The sequence below is a fragment of the Corapipo altera genome, unplaced genomic scaffold, assembly GCF_003945725.1.
Source record: "Corapipo altera isolate COAL_440 unplaced genomic scaffold, ASM394572v1 61242b, whole genome shotgun sequence".
Taxonomy (NCBI): Eukaryota; Metazoa; Chordata; class Aves; order Passeriformes; family Pipridae; genus Corapipo; species Corapipo altera.
The window spans coordinates 152,546-174,273 of NW_020885012.1; the positions used below are offsets into that span (position 1 = coordinate 152,546).

General features: G+C 45.2%; 1 long non-coding RNA gene across 1 annotated transcript; it reads left to right on the plus strand.

The window, feature by feature from the left end:
- The first annotated feature begins 1,256 nt into the window (after nucleotides 1-1,256).
- LOC113958928 lies at nucleotides 1,257-21,444 on the plus strand. Its single transcript, XR_003531652.1, has 3 exons — nucleotides 1,257-1,267; nucleotides 18,672-18,676; nucleotides 21,364-21,444. It is a non-coding gene; the product is annotated as an uncharacterized LOC113958928 (long non-coding RNA).
- The last annotated feature ends 284 nt before the right edge of the window (nucleotides 21,445-21,728 follow it).

Consider the following 21,728-nt stretch of genomic DNA (forward strand, 5'->3'; position numbering starts at 1 on the left):
GGAATGTTTTTCCCATTGGTCTCCTGTCAGGCTTATTTCGACCTCTACCACTGACAGCTCTTGAGACCCTCCTGTCACCCCACAAATTGAAACAGTCTCTGAGCTCACATGTCCTGAGGGCATTAACGTACACTATGCGCCGGTATCTATTAAAACTTGGTATCTCTGAGGATCCGATGTGCCAGGCCATCGAACCCACACAGTCCAGTAAACTCTGTTATCTTTCTCATCCCTCTCCTTCTCCTGGCAGAAGGCAGGGTCCCTCTATTGGTTCTGGTCGGAGCATTCACCATTGGATCTTTGCTTTGGCTTGTCAGAGACTTTCTTGTCATCCTGGAAACGGACTCCAGACCTCCTGCGTCTAGGAGATCTCAGTTCTCTTTCGAAGAAATCTGTATCTACTACGTAGATGACTTTCTTATCACCTTCCTTGCGTATTAGTTCTCTCACTCTGGTCTCGAGTCTGGAAGTAGGTTCACCATCCCACTTCCTCATGTTTTCTCCTTGGGCATGCAGATAGGACCACAGTTCACTGCGCTTAGATCTACGCTTAGGGTTTTCGTTCCTTCTGCGTGTGACGGAAGGAGATCGTGAGCGGGACCGGGACCAAGATCGAGATCGTGGTCAAGACCGGTCTGCTGATCTGTCTCTGTAGTGTCTGTCCCTGTGGTCTCCGTAGTCATCTTCATAATCAGAGTACCCGTAAGACTCGTCTCTCTCAGGTCTTCGTCTGTAACTAGAATCAGAATAGTCTCTAGAAAACTCATTCCTAGATTCTACTGCTTCTTCTAGATGTCGTAGAACTGTACACAGCGTACCCACAAGCGTTTCTTGCGTGTTTGGAAGTATTACTCCTGCCAAGGTATGAACATATGATGCAGGAGCACCCTGGATTATCTTCTTCCACATGGGCATTGTGCAAGTGACACCCTCTGGGTCATCAACGACGGGATCGTATTGAGCGTCATCATACATGTCTTCCAACAATGCCAATTCTCTTAGGTACTGGATGGCGTCTTCTACCTTGGTCCACTTACTCATGGGGTACGGTAAATAGTCTTTAAATGGAAACCTTTGTCTTGCACTTAAGACAAGTCGCGCCCAAAGACTGAGGTCGGGTTTCTCCTCTGCAATTATGTGATCGAGTTCACGGTCTTTCGAGATGGAAGCTAGTTGTTCTGCTTCAGCAGTTGACAATATGTGACCTCTAGCCCCACGATCGCGGCATCGGAGTAACCATGATAGAATTCGCTCACCAGACCGACGAGTGAAATCTTTTTGTAAGTCCCGGAGTTCTGATGGGGTCATTGACCACAACTCTGTAGTTTCCATTTTTGGGGGTGGTACTACTCGTGGAGGTGGAGGTGGAGTTTTGGCACTGGTATCAGTATCAGTCCCCTCTCCATTATCTTCTGACTTGTTTTGATTCTCATCTAGTCGTAGGCTTAAAGTTTCTGGCGCCAATACCCATGACTTCCTTTTCACTACAGGGGCGAGAGGTATCTCAGGTGGTGTAGTCTGGGTTCCACTTTCAGTGCATGTAGTAGAGGTGGCATTGGTCTCAGGTGGCAGGGTTTGAGTTTCTGCCTCAACCTTAGCCTTCCGAGCATAGTCCACAGCAACTCCATAGGCACTTGCAAGGCCCCAATACAAAGCAAAAAACTGCATATTTGGGTCCTCGTAAGAAAAACACCCTTCTGCCAGATGACGTACCACCTCATCAGGATCGAACACCTGCTCTGGTGTGAAATCCCAACTAATGGGAGGTGTCACGCGCCCTACCAATTTACCAAAGTTGACCCAGATTCCTTGCCATCCAGAGACTGGTTTTCTCAAGGCCCTTCCCAAAGTTCCAGCAAATCCCTTTGAGTTTTGGCGTTTCCTGCAACAAGAAAAGCAGTACCACACCACCTTTCCAATGTTAAACACCATTTCCATGGCTTTTAGGAATAGAAGAATCGTTGCCAAACAATTTAGGTAAGGATTGGGACCAATTTTGATCCCAGGGACCTCAGTCACTAGGCCTTTGATGTCATAATTAAGGAAAGGCAGATATTGGTAGATGCCTTTTGGGTTAGTTCTCACTGGATACCCAGAAACATATATAAAAATGGCCAAAATAACCAAGAAAATGAATAAAAAGACCATGTTTATATATTTTTCTTCCTTTGTTCCCAAACAAAGCTATGTTTATATAAACAGTAGGTTCTTGGCAGCTCTCCCGGTAGTGTTCCCGAGTTGGTGTTTGCACCAACTTGACTCCCTTCCCAGACTTGTTCCCAAACAACCGTGGCAAAACCAAAACAAACCGGAGATAACCGGAGATAAACCGGAGATAAACCGGGCGGAAACACCAGATAAGGTGATATAGTTTGAAACTGGCTCCCTGCAAAGTCTCCAAACCTTACCACAAGAAGTCGTCCCCCCCCCAAACCTCAGGGAGAAGAGGGAGAAAAACAACCAAGAAAACCCGAAACGAGAGAGAGACAGCTAAAGTGATATATATAAATATATTTATACTTATATTACAATTATATACAATTAAAATATATACAATTCCACGAGGGAAAGGGAAGGGAGAAGGGAAAGGGAACAAAACCAAAATAAAATATATATATATATATATATATCCCAATCAGTAGCCTGAGATCTGGTAACTAAAGAGTTAGCAAAGAAATATCCCACCACTCTCCTTGGGACAACCGAGAGTCGCTCTGGAACGATCGCCGGCAACCTCTGCCTCCCAAGGTCGACAAGGCCTTACCAGGCCTCGCTCCCCAACATGGCAGACTCAACAGCAGGGAACCTGCACCTCCAAACCGCTGGAAGGAAAGAGAGCGAAGACCTCTCCTCCTTTCTTCTTATAGTCTGGCTTACGTAAAAATCGTAGGGAATACTGGGTAGATCTGGACCCTTCCTTGGTTACAAACTGGTCACCAAGGAAGACCTAGCCCAAACCACCACAGCGTTCTAGGAGACGCGGGTGGTGGCGGTAGACGACCCATGTATATGGAACCATATAAGAGAGTAGACAGCACTATGGCTTTGTAAACACTGATCTTGGTACTTTTCTTCAAGTGTTTATTATGCCATACTCTTTTATGGAGTTTTCCAAAAGCACTATATGCCTTTGCTAACCTGTTGTCTGTCTCCCCGTCAGTCTTACCATCTGAGGAGATGAGGTTACCTAGGTGTCATGGTTTGAGATAGCCCCAAAATCCAATTCTCTAGCTCCATCCCCCCCTCCCACATCTCAACCTAATGTGAGATGGGTTTTTCCAGACAAAACATACCAGACTCAAAGTGGGGGAAAGGGAATATATTGCAATGACTGTACAAATAAATACTATAACACATTATACACACGATCACAACTATCTCTACCATGACATATAGTATTTAAAATGGACCAGATCTCCTCTCCCCTCCAAATAAAAGTCCAGGAGGGAAAGAAGGACAGATGCCTTCCAGTCTCTCAGGGCAGCAGCTTCTTCTAAGGCAGCAGGTTCTCCTCATCTCATGCATGCAGCAGCTGATAGTTGGATCTCTGCCAGCACTCACGAGGGGGGTATCCCCCTCGACCCCTTGACGCAGGCAAAGGGGTCTTCCGTGGGCTTTGTAACCCCAGACAAGGCCGTTTCACCACGTCATATCACGAAGACGCAGGGGGTCTTCGTGACGGTCTGGTATCTCCAGGAGATTCAAGCTCCTTGTAGGGCCTCTGTGCCCTGTCTCAGACTGCGAGCTTCTTTGTAGCTTGCAGCAAGGGAGGACCCCCAAGGCCAACCTCCCACACTGTCCTGGCTCAGCTCTCAGGACGACTGAACTTCTCAGCTCCTCTCTGCAAGTGCTGTAGCACTCCAAGGCTCCTCTCCTTAGTAGGAGTCCATGTCCCTCCTTTCCTGGAGGTCTCAAAGGAGTTTTTGGGGGTTTGGTACAGTTCTTACCCCCAGAACTCCGTAACTCTGCTGCGGGCTCTCTTTTCCTCAACTCTCCTTCCAGGAGTCTTCTCTGTGGTTCAGTTCTTATCAGTTGACTCCCAGCCACAACCTCTGGACGCTGCCGCCGCTTCTGCTCTGTCTCTGCTCACTCATGATGGAAAACATCTCCCAGCTCACAGCTACAGACACATAGTCCAGTTAAACACTGTTCCAAGTCTCTGTAGCCCCCAACTGGGGCTGGGGGGCCCCAGAGGCCCCGAGGGGCTCCGGGCCCCTTCCTCGTGGCTACTACAACATGGCTACTTCTTCTAACAACCCAACTACAACTCTTCTCTTCCGGTGCTTGTGATATGTTTACATTTCGGCAGGAGCACTCATTGGACAGAACTTCAAAACTTCCAGGGGTTTCCGCCCCTGGGGGTTACCACTTTTCATCCTCTGGGGGAAAACAAGGTTCAAACCACTACACTAGGTAATTAAACTGCTGGATTGATTTAAACTCTGATTGACCAATGGTGATATGGGGATGATGGAAGACTTCCTGAGGTGCAGGTTGATAGAGAACTTAAGCACCACCCAGCCGCTCACTTAACCCCTGTCTCTACCCCCCACCACAGTAGAATGGGGAGGAGAATCAAAAGTAAAACTTGTAGGTTGAGATAAGAACAGTTTAATAATTGAAAAAAAAGTAAAATACAATATTATTAGTAAATAATAATAAAAATTATAATATGAAGGGAAAGGAAAAAAACCCAAACAAGTGATGCACAATACAATTACCACCTGCTGACTGATGCCAGACTTCATTCCCAAACGCAGATCGGCCTCCCCCTTCCAGGTAACTCCCCCACTTTATATACTGGGCATGATGTTCTAGGATGTGGAATAGCCCTTTGGTCAGTTCAGGTCACCTGTCCCAGCTAAGCTACCTCCCAGGGTTTTTTTGTGTACTTCCTCACTGACAGAGCATGAGACACACACATACACAAAAAAGAGTCCTTGACTTAGGATAAACGTGACTTAGCAAAAACCAAAACATCGGTGCTTTGTCGGGGTTAACAACAGGTCTGTCGGAAGGAAGTAAGAAGATGGAAAACAGGAATTACAAAAATGGATTTCCTGAACTTTCTGCAAGTCACCGTGACTCTGCTTTAACCAGGTCGTCATGATTAAGCAGATGCTGTATCACCATGACTTTGCTATTTGGCAACCAATCCTGATGTATGTGTACATAAAAGCACCAATTACAGGTTAACATGTATGTTGTGTTAAGGTCTATAAATGTCTGTAACCTGTTGCAGTAAAGAATCCTTCTATCCTGTCCCTGCTTTGGAAGAAGATGATTCTGTGTCGCTTTGGTCGTCTCAACAGCGACATATGGCGACTCTGAGGCGATTGCTGTACTGAAGAAGATTTATCTCCGAGAGAGAGTTCGAGGTGATTTTTCTCCAAGAGAGAAAGAATTTGAAGATTTATCTCCGAGAGAGATAGAGTTTGCAGTGATTTCTCTCCTAGAGAGAGAGAGGGACTCGTGGGTCAACGCACGAGCTTTGAGAGCAGTGGAGTTTCTGCCAAAAGGTCCAGACCTAAGACTTTATCGACATCTCATTAGGTAAGTTATCGGGGTGTGCCATCAGGAAAAAACTGTAAAATGGGACAGTATATAGTTAAAGAGGAAAATGTAGTTTTATCTATGTGAGAAATAAAATCTCAGATTCAAGTAATTTCCAATTAGAATTTATTATATGGTGAGAGCAACCAGTGCTGTGGTGTTGAATCCAAAAAATCCGGTCCGAGAAACTGCTCAGAGACTTTTTATCTTTAAGCAACAAGGTATTTGTTTATTTGTTTATTCAACGTTGGGAGCAAACCAGCTCACACTGGACAAACTTGCTCGAAGGTTTCACACAAAATCAGCAGTTTTTATACAATCTTCGTATATGATTAAATGCATATTCAAGTGATTACATCTATCTATACATATTAATAACAGGCGGAGTATAGATGGAGCTCAGGAGGGGCTTGGGGCGGTCCTTCTCTTGGCCCTCGATTTTGGTGGGACATCCGCTCTTCATCCCATGGGTCTGGGGGCTAATTCTCATCTTCCTCGACCTGACCTCCCTTCTCTTCTATTGTTCTTGACCCGCTCACTGAGGCTTGGAAAAAGCCCTGGCTCCTGACCTATTTCTTCTATTCAAATGTCTACCTTATCCTACTGCATTTCTAATTTATTACCTCTAGGTCTATTACATGTTCTTGTACTATTCTCTTAAGCTTTGGTCCAACAAGTAGAACAGAACAAGCACAGATCGTTTTAGATGTTAGTAGCTTGTTAGCAGGTCCAAATTTCTTAGTTAACTCTTTTGGGCCTAGCCTCCTGTTTCAGTGTCCAAACCTAGTCCCTATGACTCAGGAGGTTTGTCACACCCCAAAGCAAACATAGTGTCCTACTTTTATTCTCAACTACTTCATTAATATTCATTATACATAGGCATAAACATTATACATTGTTATGTCAGGAATTCAACAAATGTTTTTCTTAGACAAGGGTGTTATCTACTCACAAGCATAAATAATATGCACTGTTAAGTCAGACATTCAACAGATGTTTTTCTTACACAAGGGTGTTATCATCTAGTTGACTAAACAGAGTTGCCTCACTATAAATTTTGTACAAGGTAAAAGGCAGGTAACTTGTTGTATGTCTTTATAGGGGCCCAATTAAGTTTTACGATTTGTTTCTCTTCTTTCTCTAGGTTATACTGACCTTACGCTGTTTTCCTTTTAATTAGTTCGAATCATTCTTTTAGTTTATTACAATCTACATGGAAAACCCTCCTTAATCGTAGGAGTGTCAAGGTTAACGATTTTGATTTACGACATGCTGTTATGGTACTGAAAACAAGGCTTTGAAGCTACTACGTTAGTTGCATTTAGTGTGTCTACCTGAGGCTTGCTCTGTGAGACTTTGAAAGTGTGATAAACTGAGGAAATGATTCGGGTTAATTAAGAGAAAACAGCATAAGGTCAATATGACCTGGAGAGAGAAAAGAAAAACAAATCGTAAAACTTAATTGGACCCCTATAAAGAGATAAAACAAGTTACCTCCCTTTTACCTTGTGTAAGATTTATAGTGAAGGAATTTTGTTTAGTTAGCTAGATAATAGCACCTTTCTTAAAAATTTATAACTTTGTATAGATAACAAGCAAACATCTGCTGAATGTCTGACTTGACAATATATTATTGATGCTTATAGATAACATTCTTGTTAAGAAAAACATCTGTTGAATATCTGACTTAACAATATGTAATGTTTATGCTTATGTATAATGAATATTCATGAAGGAGCTGGAAATAAATGTAGAACAACTGTCTTTTTTGGGGCGTGACAGGCACTGGGAGTTGTTGAACCCCCTCCCTGATCACCCAGCGTTGAATTTGCTTTTATCATATAATAAATTCTAATTGGAAATCACCCGACTGGGTTTCTATTTCTCACAAAAGATTTGGAAGTGTGCAGGGGGCAACAATCCATGCAATAATTCACATAAGAACCAAACTTTGAGACACAACTACCCAGGAAGATAAGCAGGTTGCTGGTGTACTGAAAACATAGCAAACTGTCTTTGAACCATGCCTCCAAGCCAGAAAATGTAGAAAGACCTAACAATTCACTCCCAGAGGCAGAAAAGGAGGGGACCCTCCCCTCCATTGCTGCCACTGCAGAAAAAACAATTTTTTCACCAGATGACTCCGCCGAGAAAATAACTAAGGAGAGAAATTCAAATCGAGACCTACAGGCGAATGGAGAAGGGCAGAAATAAACTAGAGAGCGGGGGGCCGGGCGGAGAACAAGAGAGCAAAGCCCGTCTTTGTATAATGCCAATTTTTGCCCCAAACAAGGCACGGAAGAACTGCTCAGAGACAAAGTTTTCAGTCTATAAGCAGGAGGTATTTATTTTATGGCCGGGGAGCAGCCAGGTCGCCCTGGACAAACTACTCCGACCCGAGAAACTTACAATTGAGCTTTTATACACTTTTTGCCAAGCAATTACATCACATATTATGAATATTCATTATCTTGCAACATCTACTTTTAATATTCATAACAGGCGGAGTCGAGGCGGAGTTGGAGGCGTGGTCTCTAATTTGGGGAGAACTTCGGTGGTCAATCCGGTCCTACTTCATCATGAACTCATTGTCCTTTCACCATCATCTTCATAAACTTTTGAACCTTCCCTAATTTGGGTAGTTTCCTTGTGCATTTGGCAAGGACTTTCAGAGAGTTTTTAAAGTTTTTATAGTAACTACTGACAGGTTTTCTTTGAAGTCTAAAAACTCACCCCGCTGCCTGCGATAAGAAATTCCAAAGTGTGTGGGGGGAGCGACTTTCCACCGGAGCAGAGTGAAGGTGGTGTCAGCCACAGTTGTGCTGCCTTCCCCCTCCTTTCCCCCCCGCCCCGTGCAGACAACTGTGCAAACACCCTTTCATTGCTTCTGTGTTTTACAGACAAGTCTTTAGAGATTACTAAAAAAGTTTTTGGGTATACTAATTTAGTAAAATGCCTAGTTCCAAGATATCTTATTTGACAAAGGTAGTTTTTACCAGAGAAAAAAAGGAAAAAATAGACCGTTTTAGTCTGAGATTTCCACCTTTGTGGGGAGAGATAAGATTTAAAGAGATAACACAGCAACAAACAGCCTTTCAAGTTTAAACTGACCATTAGTTACAACTTTGCATTGCTTGGTTTGAGTTTATTATATTTGGGAATTCAAAAGACAAATTCTACCTTGCTCTCTGTAGAGCTTAGTTCTGCTCTCTCTCTGCTGCTGACTCTCTGTCTCTCTTGCTCGACTGCATGCTCATTTGCTGCTTCTCCCTTATCTCTTGGCTCTCTGCCACTTTCTCCAACCAGTGTTGTTTTTACTGCTGCTGCTGCTGCTGAAGGTGGAGAAACATCCCCCAGTTTTCTAACTACAGGTACTTAGCCCAGTCTAGGGGAGTTTGGGACCCCTCTTTCATCATCTTCCTCTTCATCAAAGCACATGCAACCCTTGGAGGCCATTGTCCATGTTTACATTCCTGGGGCAGGCGTTAGGGTAGAAGAGTAAACAACTAATTGACTTAATGGAATTTTGATATGGGAAAGGGGTTTGATATGTCCAACCATTAGGTTACTGCCATTACTTCTACTGGAAAATACTGATAGAAGATATAACATCATGAGAAACACACTATCGCTACATTTAAAATCTACATTCACTACATAACTACTCCTAAAGTCTATAAAAATTAAAAAATAAAAAAACTAAGGCAACAGTGTATCAGTCTAAGTGAGACAATAAACAAAGGACAGAGGGGTATGGAGGTGTTGCAACCATTCTCTGTTGAAATCAATGCAGATAGGAAACAAAGGATGGAGTAACACAGCAGTGTTGTGGTTATGCTCCATCAAAAACTCTGCAGTTAATGGGAACTAAGTCAAAGGAATGATCCAGAAGGTAATGAAAAGCTGAACTTTGCTTCACTAACCTGAAAATATATTTTACTTCTCAAGCCCCTACATATGTTAATGATTAAAGTCACTCAAACTTCACCTAAACATGAAATTACATCAAATGAAACTTTACCGTTTCCGCTCCCTCAAAGAAAATAATACAAATATAACTTAAATGGGGAGGGAGGTCAGAGAAGACTGAATCTGTCTTCTTCCCCATAGGGACGTCTATTGGGTAAGAGCCTTATTCTATACACGCTAAATGATTATCTTGAGCTAGCTTTCATTGGTGATCAGAGCTTGTCTGCATACCGCTCCCAATTCGTTTTTGCAGTCAGTTACTATATCAACAGCAATCTCTGAACCTTAATCTGTCACAGTCTTCTATTATCAGTGTGCTTGTTAATAGTGTGTTATTCCATAAACTGTTTAGTCTGAGTCCTTCAAGGGTGCTAGCAGCTGCCAGTAGTGGACAACATACTTGAGAAAACTGATAATATACCAACTAAGAGTGTCGGGGTGTGACCCTGAATAGGTTAGTTGAACCACCCTCCGATAGAGTGGGTTGTTCAGTGGGGTCCCCATAATGGGGTTCTGACAGACTGGTTGGGCACAAGGGTCTTATCTTCCCTGGGGGCACTGAGAGATTGATCAAATATAAAGGGTTCAAGGAAACCCCACCTTTCACGTGAAAACCAGCAAGGCAAATGGACTACCACTAAGGAAGGTATCCAGTATCTAAGGGAATTAGCAGTGGTGGAGGTGGTCTACAGACACCTGGACAATAATCAGGCCTCCAAAGCTATGGATGACCATAGGGAGGACATGAGGAAGTAGGCTGGTATACCAACCTCAGACCTGGAATCATAGAATCATAGAAGCAGTTGGGTTGGAAGGGACCTCCGAGATCATCAAGTCCAACCCTTGATCCACTACCGCTGCAGTTGCTAGACCATGGCACTGAGTGCCACATCCAGTCTTGTCTTAAAAACTTCCAAGGACAGAGAATCCACCATCTCCCCGGGCAGCCCATTCCAATGTCTGATTACCCTCTCTGTAAAGAAATTCTTTCTAATATCTAACCTAAACCTCCCCGGCACAGCTTAAGACCATGCCCTCTTGTCTTGTTGATAGTTGCATGGGAAAAGAGACCAACCCCCACCTGGCTACAACCTCCTTTCAGGTAGTTGTAGAGTGATGAGGTCTCCCCTGAGCGTCCTCTTCTCCAGGTTGAACAGCCCCAGCTCCCTCAGCCTCTCCTCATAGGACTTGTACTCAAGTCCCTTCACCAACCTTGAGGCCCCTGAACCTCGCTCCCTCCCCCCCTCCCCTGCAGGCGACGCACTGTAGAAGGGGATTAATTGAGCAATCTTCTGTCCTTTTGGGATGAAACAGGGGGGTGAAGGGGTCCATGCCATTATTAGAATCTCACTATGAGAATCTGAATCTATTACTCCTGGCAGTACAAACAAACCCATTCTGGTGGTGGAGGATCTTCCAATCAGCAGTGCGTGCACCCCTGGGTTAAGGGGACCCCAATGTCCAGTCGGGATTAGCACTACCTAGGTGGAAGTTATGAAGACTGTGTCCCTGTTGGATAAGTCCAGTCCAGCGCTGGTTGGGGTGGCGGGGCACAGATTGCTGGTTGTTGTGGGGGGGGCACAAATTGCCAACCTGTTCTCTTGTGTCGCATGTGTTTACTGTATCGGGGCGTGCGACAGTGCCCCTCTCCTCCAGTTTTTTGGCACCCTCCTTTCTTTTGGGTGCTTGCGGGGTACCACTACTAGGGGTTTCTGAGGGCAATCCCTTTGGAAGTGGTCGGGGGCCCCACAAATGTAGCAACCATTCCTGGGTCTGGCCCCCTGCTGTGTCCTTAATTGAGCATTCAGTGCTGCTGCCAGTAAATCTGTTTGATGTGTCAAAGAACCAACCCCTTGGCAGGCACGAACTAATTCTGAAATGCTACAAGTTTCCCTTTTAGGAAGGGTTTGCAGAACTCTTTTACAATCAACGTTAGCGTTTTCGAAAGCCAATCTTCTGTTAAGAATTTCTCTGACTTCCTCGTACTCAATCTGCCTATCTAGGGCAGATTGCAGTCGATCTAGGAACTGTGTGTAAGGTTCTGTTGGGCCCTGCATTACCTTTGTGAATGACAGGTTTGTGTCTTTGTCTGATGTGGGTAATTTTCTCATTGCCCGCATGGCATGTTTTGCTATGACTTCATATATTTCTCTATTGTACCCGGTTTGTGTATCTATGGAATGGTAGTTACCCTCCCCTGTGAGTTGGTGTGTTGTTACCCCTGTTTGTGGGTCATTAGCATAAGCGGAACAGATTTCTCTGAAATCGTTCAGCCATACATTATACTGTGTGTTAGTGAGGCTTATTTTCAACAGGGTTCTCCAATCATGTGGCATGAAAATGTATGTGGAGTTCAGTGTTTCTAAAAATGCAAGTGTGTTAGGGGAAGATACACCAGTTTCTCTCATCAACTGTCTCAGTTCTTTGGTTAGTTCATGTGGCAATGGTTGGAACCTGCGGCTTTGGCGTGACCCAATAATTACTGGACACGCTTGTATAACTTGTAAGTCCCCAATTCGTAATGCCTCTTCTCTGCACAAACCCCATCTATCAATCGAACCCTCTCCGTATGTTGCTTCCTCCCCTCCCGGCAAAGTTATCCCGAAATCCCCCTCCTCCTCCTACCCCCATCCCTCCCCCCCTGCAGCTTCGGCGAAAGCGGCTGCCTGTGGGTGGGTGGTGGTGGGTGGCAGGGAGTTACGGCGTGGGGGTGGGGAAGGGTGGGTTGTTGTCCGTTCTGCGTGGCAGGCGAGATGGCGGTGCCTGCCCCTGGGTGCGTGGTCGGCGTTCATCCGCGGGATGGGTTGGCAAGTACGCTGGGCTAGCCCCCCATCACCATTACGGGACCCCCTGCGGTGATTCCACAGGCTGGAATCTCGCATCTCAGGCCCCGTCCCCTCCCGCCGACCCGTGTCCCTTGGGCTCCCGGTTCCCTTCCCCGAAGTGGAATTGTGAACGGCTCCACCCCCTCCTCCCGCCGAGTTTTGTGTGTTTAAACTGCGGCGTGTAAGAGTTGGGTTGCTGCTTGCAGCGTGAGTAGGGGTGTGTGTGTTTGTCGTTCTTTGGTGGGCTCTGCTTAATGCAGTCATTATAACTTGCCAGGTTGGGTAAGCATTGTTTGCTTGGGAGTCTCCTCCCTGAGCCTTGAGTTTGATGAGGTTCCCTATTTTGTCCCAAATTTGTATGTGGAGGACTTCAACCAGACGCAGTTCTGGTACAGCTACTTTAATGAACCGTACCAACTCTGTTAATTCAGCCCTTGTAACCTGTACATAATAAGGTTTCAGCAGTGTAGCTAATGCGTCTGTGTCTTGTGAGAGCTCAGTGGGGAAAAAGTTTCCCATTTTACCTTTGAGTCTTGGCGCTGCTGAAGAGGGTCTGTTGGTTTGTTGATTTGTGTTGGTTCTCTGTCGGCTGGGCTGTGGCGTCCCGTTGGTGGCGGTTGGTGTCCTGGTGCAGGTTGCGAGTGGCGGCGCTGGCGGCGGCAGGCACGGGGCAGCTGTAGCGACGGGCGCTGGGCTGGTTGCAGAAGCGGCGGCTTGGGGCTGCAGGTGATCGGCATGTATGGGCTGTTGAAGCGGCGAACGGCGGTGACGGCACTGGCGGTGATGTCTCAGTCATGTTGCAGCGGCTCGACGCGGGTCCGACTCTGTCTCCAGCGAGCACGGTGTTTGCGGCGGCGGTGGTTCGGCGCGGCAACGATGGCTCCGGGTCTCCCGCAGTTCACTGGGCGGTGCGGGGGTGGGGGTGCGCTGTATCAGGAAGGCGCGGCGCCTTCGGTAAAGTCCCATGCGGTTTGAATGCGGTGCGGGGGCTTTTTTGCGACAGTGCTTTTAAGTACGCCCGCAGGGTCAGTCAGCGGCGGCGAGCAGGCGGGGAGCTGTAGCAATTTCTGCTGGACAGAAAACTGAAGCAGGGCTCCGCGGGGGTCAGCGGTGGCTGGGGGTGTTTAAGATGCGGCAGAGGCAAAACCACTTCTCGCACGTGGTCCGACCGGTGCTCTCGGCAACGGCAAACCGCTTTTACCAGATTGACCAACGCACGGGGACCAACAGGCTTTTCCCTGATGATCTTAAGGTGCTCCGTGGCCCGGGTCTCCGAGCTGCAGGCACACTCTCGCCCAGGGAGCAGTCTTAGGCGTGCGGAATGCCTCCCAGTTGGACTCACGGCTTTTGATGTTGTGCGGACCCTCTGCTCTATCTGGTTACTACTTGACCTCTCGGTTTCTTCTTCAACTTCTTTCTTCTCTTCTCCTATCGTGCACTTTCCTAATATTTTTGGAGCTCCTAAACTAACTTTCTGTTTCTCAGATGCCACTGAGACCACGGCTTTACTGACGTCAAGGTTTTTTGCGGTAAAGACTCCCGTCTCCGAGAATTGAGACGATCCCGGAGCCACTAGTTGATTTCCTGATTCAGGATAAATATCTGGCTTAATATAAGCTAAAAGAGTCCAGGGTAAATAATTGGTTTAATATAAGCTAAAATGTCCGTATTCGGTGCGCCATGTGTGACGGCGAGGTCCTTGTATAACAAGGAATAATGATGCTCCTCGTGGTGGTGTGGACAAAGAGACTTTATTTCAAAATTCCCGCTCCTTATATCCCTGTTTACCATGTGACTTCTTCAGCCAATAGAGTTATATGTGACCTGTGCATGCTCTCTCGGGCCTACTGCCCTGGCACATCCCCCGTGCCTTCAGACATACTTCCCACAGTTCTCTGGACCTGCTCCAGCATCTCGACATCCTTCCTGAACTGAGGGGCCCAGAACTGGACACAGTACTCGAGGTGTGACCTCAACAGCGCTGGGTACAAGGGAAGAATCACTTCCTTGGACCTGTTGACCACACTGTTCCTGATACAGGCCAGGATGTCATTGGCCTTCTTGGCCACCTGGGCACACTGCTGGCTCATGTTCAGCTTCCTATCAATCCAAACTCCCAGGTCTCTCTCTGGGGAAGTCTGTGTATGGGAACTGTAGGGAAAAACAACAACTAAAAAGGGTCCATCTACGAAGGCTACTACTCTGGTTGCTTTCAAGCAGCAGTAGATGGACTGAAGATGCCTCTCCTCCTTCTGATACTGATGCAATAGATGTATGACCATGTGGGTTCAAACCCCATGCCTGGTACAATGGAAGGACCCTGCCAGTCAGTAGTGTGATCACATTTGTTGTCCTGGTTCCATCCAGGACATGGTTAATTTTTGCAGTAACCAGGAGGGGGCATGGTTAGGACTCGGAGGTTATTCTATAACACCTCACATCATTGCTGGAGGATGGGGGGAAGGGAGTCTTCCAAGGAAAAGGGGTTCCTTCTGGTGGAGTAAGCATGGTGGAGGGAGTAGGGGGGTAACATCAGTTTCAAGCAGGAGGGAGTAGTCGGGGTAGTGTGGCTGCAGTCAGGTCAGATCAAGTTCCCCGGTGAACATTTTGCATGTGAATCACTCCCTCTCGTTTGTACACTTTTGTTATTAATATTGTTGCTGTAACTGTTTGTTTTCTTATCTCATTGCTGTTTCCAGTAAATTGTTCTTATCTCAACCCGTGGTCTTTGCCTTTTGTGCCTCCAATTCTCCTCTCCAGCCCGCTGCGGGGGGGAAGGGGGGAGTGAGCAAGCGAGCAGCAGCATGGTTTGGAGAGTCTCAGTGGGAACAGTAAATTGGGGAGTACCATTCCTAAACCACAACACCTGTGAAAAGTCATTTCAGTGTACCCTGGGCAACACAGACTTGGTCTCCCTTCATGGTGAAAAGACTTTGTTTGCAATTACAGCAGTCAGGTAATGAGTGTTCTGATCAGGAATAGGAGTGCCCTGCTTCTGGTCAGGCAAAGGAAAGGGACAATCAAATTTACTGGACTGTACAGATTTGATGGCCTGGCACTGACCATTGCCATTGACTGTCTTGAAATGGGCACTTCAAGGATCTTAAAGTGGTACTGGTGGGACTTCAGTGTGATGCCAATTTGTGCCCCAAAGAAGGCGCGGAGGAACTGCTCAGAGACAGAATTTTCAGTCTATAAGCAGGAGGTATTTATTTACGGCTGGGGAGTGGTCGGGGAGCAACCAGGTCGCCCTGGACAACCTACTCTGCCCGAGAAACTTACAATTGATCTTTTTATACACTTTTTGCCAAGCAATTACATCACATATTATGAATATTCATTATCTTGCAACATCTAGTTTTAATATTCATAACAGGTGGAGTCAAGGTGGAGTTGGAGGCGTGGTCTCTAATTTGGGGAGAACTTCGGTGGTCGTTCCTGTCTTTCTTCATCATGAACTCAGTGTCCTTTCATCATCATCTTCATAAACTTTTGAACCTTCCCTAATTTGGGTAGTTTCCTTGTGCATTTGGCAAGGATTTTCAGTATCTGGCAAGAGTACCTGATTTCTTGGCTTGTCCCTTTTCTTATCTCCCTTTGTTTTTCTTCCATATGTCCTTTTTTTGTGTGTACTAGCATTTTTAGTTCTTTCTGTTCATGTTTATGTTCTCTCATGTCAGAGTGTCCTGTATTCTAGTGAATTTATTGCCTCCGCTATTTCTTAATACTAAGTTCTCTATGCCTTGCTTAAAGCCTGCATTTTGCGTTTAACTCTCTCTAATCCTTACATTGCTCTACTAAATTCGCTTTCCGAGTTTTACCCGGCTTCAGGTGTACCTGCTGTGGGTACTGAGAAAACTAAACAGTTGTCTACCTCTCAGAGGATCCCTCTGTTGCGGGGTTGCTCTGTGTCAAAGAACAGCAGGTGCTGATTGCTAATATGATGGTACACTATGCACTACCATGGCAAATGGCAATATCACACAAACCAAAGACTCCCTGGTTCCCATTTATGAACTGATTCATCAACTTGAGAGCCAAGGAGTGATGAGAAAGACTCATTCTCCCTTTAACAGTCCCATATTGCCAGTGCAAGTCTGACAGAAGGTGGAGGGTAACAGTAGACTATCATGGCCTAATGAAGTCACACCACCACTGAGTGCTGCTGTACCAGATATGCTAGAACTCCAATATGAACTGAAGTCAAAGGTATTTTTCTTGATCCCTTTGCTAGCATAGTGTAGACCATAGTTTGCTTTCACATGTGCAGGTGTCCAATACACCTGGAACCAAATGTCCCAGGAATGGAAGCACAACCCTACCATTTACCATGGACCGATTCAGACTGCACTTGGAGCAGGGTGAAGACCCTGCAATACATTCTGCAGGGGTAGATTCTTCAATATATCTGCAATACATTAATGGCATCATTGTGTAGTCAACACAATAGAAAACTGGTTTTACCATAAAACAAAGCAAAATCAAAGGATCTTCAAAAGAGATCGAGGTTTTGGGAACAAAATGGCAAGATGGGCATTGTCACACCCCAATAGATGAGATGAATAAAATAACAGCCATGTTCCCACCAACGAACAAAAAGGAAACCCAGGCATTCCTAGGTGTTGTGGGATTCTGGAGAATGTATATTCCAGATGACAGACTGTGAGCCCTGAAAGAAGAACTATTTTAACTGGAGCAGGATCCTAGCAGTAACTACAGCCCATAGACAGGAGCCGTGCAGGAGTATGTTTTCTGGCAGGAACCCTGACCCATGGAGAACCCACACTGGAGAAGTTCTTGAAGAATTGCAGCCTGTGGGAGGGACACCATATTGGAGCAGGGGAAAAGTGTGAAAAAGAAGAGGCAACAGAGACAAATTGTTATGAACAGACTGCAGCCCCCCATTAACCATCTCCCCTGCACCATTTGGGACAGTGGGGACATAGACACATTATAACAAAGGAGTGAAATTGAGCTTGGGAAGAAGTGGGAGGTGGGGGGAAGGTACTCTAGTTTTTGTCGTTGTTTGTTACCACTGAACTCTATTTTAATTGTCAATTTTCATTTTACTGCCAAAAAATAGAGAGAAAATCAAATGAATTCTCAACCAAAATGTGAATGAGAAGGCTTATTTGTCTTTTTCTTCCCTCTGCTGGAAAACTGAGTGGCCATAAAGTGATAATCACAGAATAATAGAATCATTTATGTTGGAAAAGACCTCTAAGATCATTGAGTCCAACTGTTGACCTAACACTACCAAGTCCACCACTAAATCATGTCCCTAAGCACTACATCTACACATCTTTTCAATACCTCCAGGGATGGTGACTCAACCACTTCCCTGGGCAGCCTGTTCGAGTACTTGACAACTCTTTCCATGAAGAAATTTTTCCAAGTGTCTAATCTAAACATCCTCTGGTGCAACTTGAGGCCATTTTCTCTTGTCCTATTGGTTATTACTTGGGAAAAGAGACCGACTCTCACCTTGCTACAACCTCCTTTCAGGTAGTTGTAGAGTGATAAGGTCTCGCCTGAGCCTTCTTTTCTCCAGGTTAAACAACCCCAGCTCCTTCAGCCGCTCCTCATAAGACTTGTGCTCTAGAGCCTTCACCAGCTTCGTTGCCCTTCTTTGGACTTGCTCCAGGATCTCAATGTCTTTCTTTTAGTGAGGGACCCAGAACTGGACACAGTACTTGAGGTATGGCCTCACCAATGCTGTGTACAGAGGGACAATCACTTCCCTAACCCTGCTGACCGTGCTATTTCTGATACAAACCAGGATGCCATTGGCCTTCTTGGCCACCTGGGCACACTGTTGTCTCATGTTCAGATGGCTGTCGACCAACATTCCCAGGTCTTTTTCCACCAAGCAGTTTTCCTTTCCAGGCACTCTTCCCCAAACCTGTAGTGTTGCATGGGGTTGTTGTGACTGAAGTGCAGGACCCAGCACTTGGTCTTGTTAAACCAAATACAATCGACCTCAGCCCATTGATCCAGTCTGTCCAGACCCCTCTGTAGAGCCTTCCTGCCCTCAAGCAGATCAACACTCCTACCCAACTTGGTGTTGTCCACAAACCTGTTGAGGGTGCACTCAATCTCCTCATCCAGATCATCGATAAAGATATGGATTGGCCCAATACAGAGCCCTGGGGAACATCATTTGTGACTCATCACCAACTGGATTTAATTCCATTCACCACTACTCTTTGGACCTGGCAATCCAATCAGTTTTCTACCCAGTGAACAGTGCACCTGTCCAAGCCATGAGCAGACAGTTTCTCCAGGAGAATGCTGTGGGAAATGGTGTCAAAGGCTTTAATAAAGTCTAGGTAGACAACATCCAAAGCCTTTCCCTCATCCACTAAGTGTGTCACCTTGTCATAGAAGGAGATCAGGTTAGTCAAGCAGGACCTGCCTTTCATAAACCCATGTTGACTGGGTCTGATCACCTGATTTTTGCCCTGATTGCAAGGAGAATGAACAGAAGTTGATTCTCAGTATAAGTTTTACATCTTTTTAGTGCCTTTAAGAGCTGAAACAAGCAGGGAGGGAAACGTAAAACTATTTTTTTCATTTCACATTCACACCAGTTTTGCCTAATGATTATCTACTGCTTTGGAAACCAGTTGTGTATGTCACAGCTGCTTGGAAATGCAGGCTTTTGCCTTTAGAGGCCTTTTTCATTGTTTCAATGAGAAATTTGTAATAGAGATATTAAAAACTAGATCCCCAAAATGAGGAGACTTGACTGATCAGGAAATTATTTCTGCTTTCTATGGTTTTGTTAACATTAACCCGTTGGTTTTACCTCTGACGCAAATCTATCAGTAGTTGCAACATGAAGATTGCTATTGGAGATGAGAATTCATAGAATTATTGAGATTTTAACCACTTGTGGTGGTTTAGAGCTGGTTCCCTACCAAGTCTCCAAACCTCGCCAGAAGAGAAGAGAGGAAGAGGCTTCTCTCTCCGTCTATTTATATGTTTGATTATGTAAAGGAATAGGATGGAATACTTGCTTCCTTCCTTCCTGGTAACCAGGAAGGAAGGCCTAGACTCAAAACCATTACACCACTGTATACTCTAAGCCTGTTTGAGGTGAGAAGGAGTGCTTAGAGCATTGGTAGGAGTTCTGGTTTAGTTTTCTGCTTTGTCAAAACTTCTTAAGTAGAAAAAGTAATAAGGGTTTAGCTTTGTACTTCGGTGGGAACACATGCTAACTTTACTTCTGTGTATCTGAACTCTAGTTTCTCTACCTCACTTGCAGATATGCAAAATAGATTAGTGCAGATTTTTATTGTGACTTCTTTTGAGTACTGAAGTTCAAGATAAAGTTTTCAAAATGAAGAAAGGATGTCAACTGCTGAATTCATTACAAGAACACCAGTAAAATCAATGAAGTCCTAATAGCAGTCCCACTATGGTACTCTTGTCTACATCTGTGATGGTTTTATTTTATATAGGCACAGGTACAAAGTACTAATAGAAGAGAATGTTTCTCCTATATTTTATAAATTACTCTACCTCATTCCCCTAAGTGGTGCAGGGGAACAGGGAATGAGGTTGTGGTCAGTTCATCACATATTGTCTCTGCCTCTTCTTCCTCCTTACACTCTTCCCGTGCTCCAGCGTGGGGCACCTGGCATGGGACACAGTCTTGCACATACTTCTCCAATGTGGGCTGCAGTTCTTCAAAAAACTGCTCTAGCATGGGTCCTTTCTCTGGGGTGCAATCCTTCAGGAATGGATTATTACAGTGTGTGTCCCCCATGGGATCACAAGTCCTGCCAGAAAATCTGCTCCAGCATGGACTCCTCTCTCCACAAGGCCACAGGTCCTTCCAGGAACCTTCTCCAGCATAGGGTCTCCATGGGGTCACAACCCAGGTGCAGAATGCGGCATTTTTTCTTTTTAAATTTCACATCATTGAGGATTGCCCTATATTCTAATCTATCTTGATCCCTCTGCAAGGCTTCTTGTCCTTCAAGAGAGTCAACAGCATGTCTCAGGTTGCTAATGGTGCATTCAACTCTTGCATCCAGATCATTGATAAAAATATTGAACAGAACTGGCCCTAGAATTGAGCCCTGAGGAACATGGCTGGTGACTGTTCTCCACCCAGATATAGTCCCATTCACAATAACTCTTTCATCCCTGCCCTTCAGTCAGTTTTTCATCCAATGAACTGCATATCTGCTTATCCTACAGTTGGATAACTTCTCCAGAAGGATATTGTGAGGGACACTATCAAAAGCCTTATTAAAATCCAGAAAAACTGCACCCACTGCCTTCCCTCCATCCACTAGGCAGGTGACCTTATTGTAGAAGGATATCAAATTAGTTAAACAGGGCTTTCCCTTTTGAACACATGTTGACTGTGCCTGTTGATCCTGTCACGTGGATGGTCCAGATCTGGGGTGGACAAAGAGAGTGAGAGAGAAAGAAAATAAAGTGAGGGGGACCGATCCACTTCCTTTTATAGTTAACCTGGTGCACACCACTTGTATTGGTGCTTAATTAGACACTGCTACCTTTGGTCTGTGTTTGGCCCAACCATCTGTGAGAGTCTGTTCTTTTCCTGCCAAGTTATGAGAAAACAAGCACTGATAAACAAGAACTTCATCCTTGAAGGAAGCATCTTGTATAAACTGAAATTAATTGGGGCCTCACTATTGGCTGGTGGCCCTCCAAGGGCGTTTGAAGGAGAAAGTGAAGAGGAGGATTGTGGCCAGAGTAGAGAGATTTCTCTGAACAATTTTTCCTGCATTCTGTAGGCCTTGTTTGACATGACTTTAGAAGTGGCAAGCGGTGTAATGTTTATACTTATAAGCTGTGTGAAACTATACAATGTTTATACTTGTTAACCATTTGTTTATAATTATAAGGTTTGAGAAAATAGCATGTTTATAGTAAGAAAACCTTGAGAAAGTGGAGATAATGAGACACCTGCAGATCTCGGAAAAACCCCTAAAGGCGGATCAATAGAAAGAGCTTTGCATGCCAAGTATGATGTTAGGCTGCATGGACAGAACACCAGGTCCAATAAACTGAAAGCATGAGACGCGTGCACAGACTGAGCTATCCAACCACCTTATTGTGAGCATGTACCCAGAACAAACTAAACTGTATAAAAGTTAACTGATTTAAATAATAAATTGGACATCATTGATCACACTGATCGTCTGCTTTGTCTCTGTACTCCTGCTGTCCACAGAGGATGATGAAGTAAGCCCTGATGCCTTAAGCCCCTAATGGTTTTTATTTTTCTAATACTTGTAAGTTTTATAAGTAGTGGAAGTGGACTCTAAAAGCAGCATCCCTTGCATCCCTTTCCCTGTAGCACCCTTGTTTACACATTCCTTAACCCTCTTACCCCATTCT